General features: G+C 43.0%; 1 protein-coding gene across 2 annotated transcripts in view; it reads left to right on the top strand.

The window, feature by feature from the left end:
- The window catches only part of Acvr1 (activin A receptor type 1), a 120,324-nt gene that overhangs the window by 111,702 nt on the left and 2,634 nt on the right, over positions 1–5,988 (top strand). The gene's annotated exons all lie outside the window — the stretch shown is intronic.

Below are 5,988 nucleotides of genomic sequence, written 5' to 3'. Positions count from 1 at the left end.
CCTCCCTCCCTCCCTCCCTCCCTCCTTCCCTCTCTCCTTCCTTCCTTCTTTTCTTCCCTCATCTTGTAGGCCAGACTAGTCTAGAACTCACAGAGATCTGACTGCCTCTCCTCCCAGGTGCAGGGATTAAACGTGTGTGCCACCACGCTTGGCTTGTTTGTCAGTGTTTTGGCCCATGCCTCCCACAACTGGTTTTCCCTCATGTCCACTAGTGAACCTTCACGTAATGAAACTTTGTATTGAATTAGGAAGCATTAATTTCTGTTCTGTCACTTTAGGAATGCCCCAACAACATGGAGTGATTTTCATAGCACAATCCCTTGAGTCAACTTGATGAGCTTCTTATACCTAGAAAATATGTCTCTGAAATTATCCCATAAAATGAGAAGAAGATGAGGGCTGGAGAGATGGCTTAGTTGTTAAGAGCACTGGTTGTTCTTCCAGAGGACCTGAGTTCAGTTCCCAGTACTCACATGATAGCAGCTCGTAACTGTCTGTAATTTCAGTTCCAGGGGATCTGATACCTTCACACCAATGCATATAAAATAAAGTTAAATAAATTATTTTTAAAAAGAGAGAAGAAAATGATGTTTAAGGTTTTATTCAACTTTCAAAAGTCATTTTATCTTCCTGTAAACCACTGGGATCCCAGTTCTGAAGTCTTCTAGAAATAAAACAAGAAATCTAGATCTTTGCTGCATCTGCCATCCAGTGATAGTTGTCTTCCTAAGGACCGAGATTGTGTGGTAGTTAAAAATTGTGTGAGTAACGGCCAGAGATTAAGACGTCCTGTGGCAAAAATGCGGTTGAGTAATTTGATATAGTTTCAGTGGGCAGTAGCTGAAGTTAGCATGACTTCATGATAGGGTTTTCTGTGACTTTGGTGTGTCCATTTTTAAGATACCCACAAAGGACGTTATGGCGAGCGTTTCAGATTAAACATCTGTGAACGGTAACTTGACAGTTCTTTCTTACAGAGCCATGGACATTTTCTGGTAATTATTTCTCAATGCACTGCCTTTTAGTTAGTGCCATGGAAGCGCTTGAGACCAGTTTGCGACAGAAAGATTGCCTCGCTGGTTTATAACATTCTGAACTTTGCCTGAGATTGCACATGGACTTCATTTCCTCACCTTTCCCCAGTCATTTGTGGCTGCCTTAGAGCTGAGGGGAAAGCCAGATTCTGCTTGTTTTCATCTGTTTGGTTTCGAGACAGGGTTTCTCTGTGTAGCCCTGGCTGTCCTAGAACTCACTCTGTAGACCAGGCTGGTCTCGAACTCACAGAGATCCGCCTGCCTCTGCCTCCCAAGTGCTGGGATTAAAGGCGTACACCATTGCCACCTGCTAGTTTAGTCTGTCTTAACAGGAGCATTTAGAGGATTGGGACCAGAATAAACAGTGTCTTGGGGAACTTCCCCGCAGAGAGGAGGAAGCTGGTGTCCATGGGTCAGCAGAGTAGCTGGTTCCCAGCTTTGGGTGCACAGCCCAGAGCCAATCAGGTTGCTAGGCAGGAATGCATGGCGTGGGCTTTGTAAGAATGTGTCACAAATGTGCCCTGTGTCAGTGTCACAGGCGTCAACCCAAATGGTTTGAAAGATCAGCCGTGATTAATAGTAGTCAGCTTGAAGTTAGAGTCATCTGCTTGAAATTCAGCCAAACAAATGTTAGGTTGCTTGCTAGATCCTGTGATTAAGGTTATTTTTGGGAAGAAGAAAAAAAAAAAGCAAAAAAAAAAAAACTGGCTGGGAGGGCAAGGGAGAATGTTTTGGTTGTTTTTGTGATTTATTTATTGGTCTCTCCTTTGCATCGTGGGTTAGGCGTCTAGCTATTTCCCAAGATGCCGTGGGCTGTGCTTCTGTTCTGTGATGTGTGTGTGTGTTTAAGGGGAGATAAGGGTATCTTGTCTCTCATTTTAAAGCAAGTTCCAACTTTCTAGAAATGGCTCCCTTGATCTTTTCCTTTTTCTCTAGTCCCTCTTCTCCCATGAGCTTTCACACACACATACAACACACACATATATGCACACACATGCACATATACATACATGCACACACGCACACATATGCACACACGCACACACTTGTGAGTGTGCCTAAACTCAGACTTGAGACTAGTCAATGCTTCTGGAACCCTTGTTTTATTTCAGCCACTGCTAGCCCCGCCCCCCCAGAGGAAAGGTGAGAGGAACGAAAAGCAGGAGAAATGCTGCTCTCTTCCCCTTGCTCCCGCACTCATGGTTTCCCTTCCCTTCTGCACTTTGCTTATATGTGCTTACGATCGTCTTTCTCTTGTGTGCAACTCTTAAGCTAGCCTCCGCTCTTATTTTAAATGGTCATGTGGTGTTTTATTAGTGTGGCCCTTCTCAGATTGCTAGACATCCTGTGTCTCCCATTTGAGGCCTATGGTAGACATTTTTGTGCACATAACTTTTCATTTGGGGAATTTAAGTCCTCATCTTAAAAGCAGTGGTTTTAATAAGTCAGAATATGGATGTTTTTATGGCTTGGCACACATTGCCAAATTACTTTCCATAAGGGTTGTCCTAATTTACAATATTTCCTTCACCCCAGGGTATAATGTGCCTATTTCACTTTCTTACCACCTTTAGGAACTGTCATTAAAATAATATATATATATATATATTTTAAATTATTGTGTATAAAATGTACCTCATTTAAATATATGAACACCTCATATTAAGAAGGGTTATTATAATTATATGTCCTTTGAATTTCAGAGTCTATTACAAAAATTCATGACCAGATAGTTCTGTTGGAGCAGTGATCCTCAAGTGAACCATAAGCATAAAAATATGTCATATTTTGCACTTTTATTGGAATTTCACATTTATTTCCTACTAGTAATAAACCTCATGCTGTTTCTGTATAGGAAATGAGACTTCAGTCCATTTTCACGATCAAGAATTTCTCAGTAGGATCTTTTGGATTTTATTGGTGCTAGTACTTTGACAGTGAGTTTGGAATCGTTAGAGAAGAATGGGGGTTTTCCCACCTTTCCTGTGTGGATTTCCATACTAACTAAAGGCGGTGGTTTGCTTGGGGAAGTAGTGAAAGCTGGAGGAGGCATCAGAATCAGTGCCAGCTCATGCCGAGATGCTGCTGGGCTTCAGCCCTGGACTCCAAAGTAGGGGTTCTGAGTTAGAGAATGTGAGGTCCAGGCTTTGAATGTGCACATTGGACTAGAGGCGTCCTAAGAAGGCAGAGGCGACAATGCCCGCGAGCATCTGTAGTCTAGAGGGTAAAGCCATGTGCCCCTGTGGCATTTGGTGGCTTCTTGCTTCCTGTTGTGTGTTTCTGTTTTCCAATACCTGGAACCAGGGCTCTCAGGCGTGACACACAGAGGCTTGTGTGGGTGGAGCCCCTGGAGCTCTATCTCTGGTTCTGAGCCCACTGGGATGGGAGAATCAATAATATCCCAGGCTCTTATATTATACTATGACACTACTATTTAGATTTGTTTCACCATTGGAAAAATATTGATAGTACCACCAACTACCACCATGAAGAGGTCATGGCGGTTAAATGTGATCATGTCAGCGAAGCAACTGTTATTTGCCTGCTGCATAGGGAGGGCATTGACTGCCATTTCCTGGCTCCTTTCTACTGGAAATAGGTTTCCAGGAGCTTCTGGACTTCCCCACCTCCTACTGTCTACCTCTCCCCCTCCCCTGTGTTCCACGTGTTCCCCCATTTCCCTGCCTATAGGAAGACTCTGGGGGAACACTCCTATTTTCCTGACTTTAATTATTATGGGATAAAAATCCATATTCAGATGTGCCAAAAACTATTGTATCACAGAAAAAAAAATACCCTGGCTGGCCAAGTTGCATCGCATCGGCTGGGGACTAGGAAATACTTAGAGTAAACGTATGTTTGGCACATGTAGTTTAGGAAACCTATTCTAATGAGCCCTTGCATTTGCCAGAGAGCCCCATGTGCTTCTGTTCGTGAGCACAGTGGCTTGTGTGGGAGCCATGACAACGCTGGATGTCCAGCATGCGTCATGATGTGATTTCACTCCCTTAGTGCGCACTAAGGTTTGAGCCGATGAATCAGCCCAGGGAAAATATTCATATTTATCCTTTTTTTGTTTTTGAAATTTGAAAGCTTTTATTTAGTTGTTCATTTTAACCTTTAGGGAAGTGACTGGGGACAGGAATGTGGAGGCGAGGCTGGAGGAAGGATTATTTTTGTTCCTGCGATTTCCTGGAATTTTATGTCCCCATTTGGAGTTGCTAAAGAGAGGAGGACCATCCGTTGGCCTCATGCTGAAGTAGTGTGGAGGCATCAGAAGTTTGCGAGAAGCCGTTTGTTTGGTTTTCTTCTTACTTCCTCTAAGACAAATATTTGTGTCTTTTGTACGTTCCTGGCCTTTAGTGCATGGCCTCTCTTCTCAAGAGGCATCCAGTTCTAGCTCTGTGGTGTGTTTTGTCTTTCTAGGTTTGAGTGATATGCAGCTCTAACTGGGGAGTGGCCATGAAGCTATCTTAGACTCAATGTAAGAGCTAACACATAAACATAAGAGAATTTCTTCTCACTTCCAAGTAAAAGTATTTAGTGGCGTGAGAAGGAGCTGTGGAGCTGGGGAGACAGTGTAGCTCTTGCACGAGGATGTGAGTTTGATCCCAGGAAGCTATGTAGAGAAGCTAGGCATGATAGGGCATGGCTGTAATTCCAGTGCTGGGGAAGGCAGAGGCAGGGGCATCTCCGAATCCTGCTATCCAGCCAGCCTAGTCCACTGGTCAAGCTTGCAGCCAGTGAGACTCAAGTAAAACAAGATAAGACCGAATAAAACAAAACCCAAAACATGCAATACACATACATGCACACACGCACACACATACATGCACGCACACAACAGTTTAGAAATACTTTTATGCAAGATATTATGTTTCCCAAGTACGGAAGGGTGAAGACATTTTTGTTTAAACATGGTCAGGGATCCTTACAAGAGAAGTAAGTAAGATTTGGAGATGGTGTAACTGCTTCCCGTGAGGTTTATGCCCGTTAGGAGCAATTGCTATTTGCCTGGAAAGGTTTTCATTTGGATCCACATCACAGATTCAGTTACACAACGTGGCTACATTATTTAGGATTAACAAAGTGTCAACTAGAATTTTTAAGATACAATTTAGACTACTTACAGTTTTAAAAATAAACTCTGGAGTCTGTGAGGTTTAGAAACCCTGTAGTATTTGTACAGCAGATGCTCCTCATCTCTGAGCTTCTGCATAAGTGACTCGTATTTCTGTGAAACTGGTGTGAGTGGATTCTCACTAACCCCTGCGACAAAGGAAAAGGGAGTTGAAGCTTTTTTAGGGGGCTTGCAAGAACGGTGAAAGCTTAATTATACCTTTTACTCACAGCCTCCTTCTGTCCTATACAACAGCACCCCCCACCCCGTGTGTCTAGGAATAGAAGTTCCATGCAGGAAGGAAAGGGGCCAGCAGCCGAGTTAGTCACTGACCACATGGTTGATAAAAGGAAACCAAGTAGTAATTTCCCTGGTTCCCTGGCTGTAAGAGGACAGTCAATTTGCTAATTCCATATGGTGAAGTCTTAAATTGATTGGCAGAATTCGTCTTCTAAGTGAAAAGACAGGTACTGATAATAACTGTACTAGCCATCGAACAGAGGCTTCTGTCTGGTAGTTTGAGGACATGCCTGTGTGGAGAGTGAGTGACTGGGAAATGACAATCTCAGATCACGCTATTTGTGTGCCCCTGATGGGAGAGATTATTTGAAAGCCATGAATTTTCTGACAAAATAAGTTCATAACAAAAATGTGGTTTGGGTGATGGTCTTGATTTGTTATTTTGCCTCCGGCTGTTTCCAGATACTTTTAAAAAAGATTTTCTTAGTTTAATTTTATGTGTATGAGTATTTTACCTACATGTGTATCTGTGCAACGTGTGTGTGTGTATGTGTGTGTGTGTATGTGTGTGTGTGTATGTGTGTGTGTGTATGT

The sequence above is a fragment of the Microtus ochrogaster genome, chromosome 4 (assembly GCF_000317375.1).
Source record: "Microtus ochrogaster isolate Prairie Vole_2 chromosome 4, MicOch1.0, whole genome shotgun sequence".
Lineage (NCBI taxonomy): Eukaryota > Metazoa > Chordata > Mammalia > Rodentia > Cricetidae > Microtus > Microtus ochrogaster.
The sequence above is the reverse complement of the archived record's forward strand: the minus strand, read 5'-3'. Positions and strand labels throughout refer to the sequence as shown.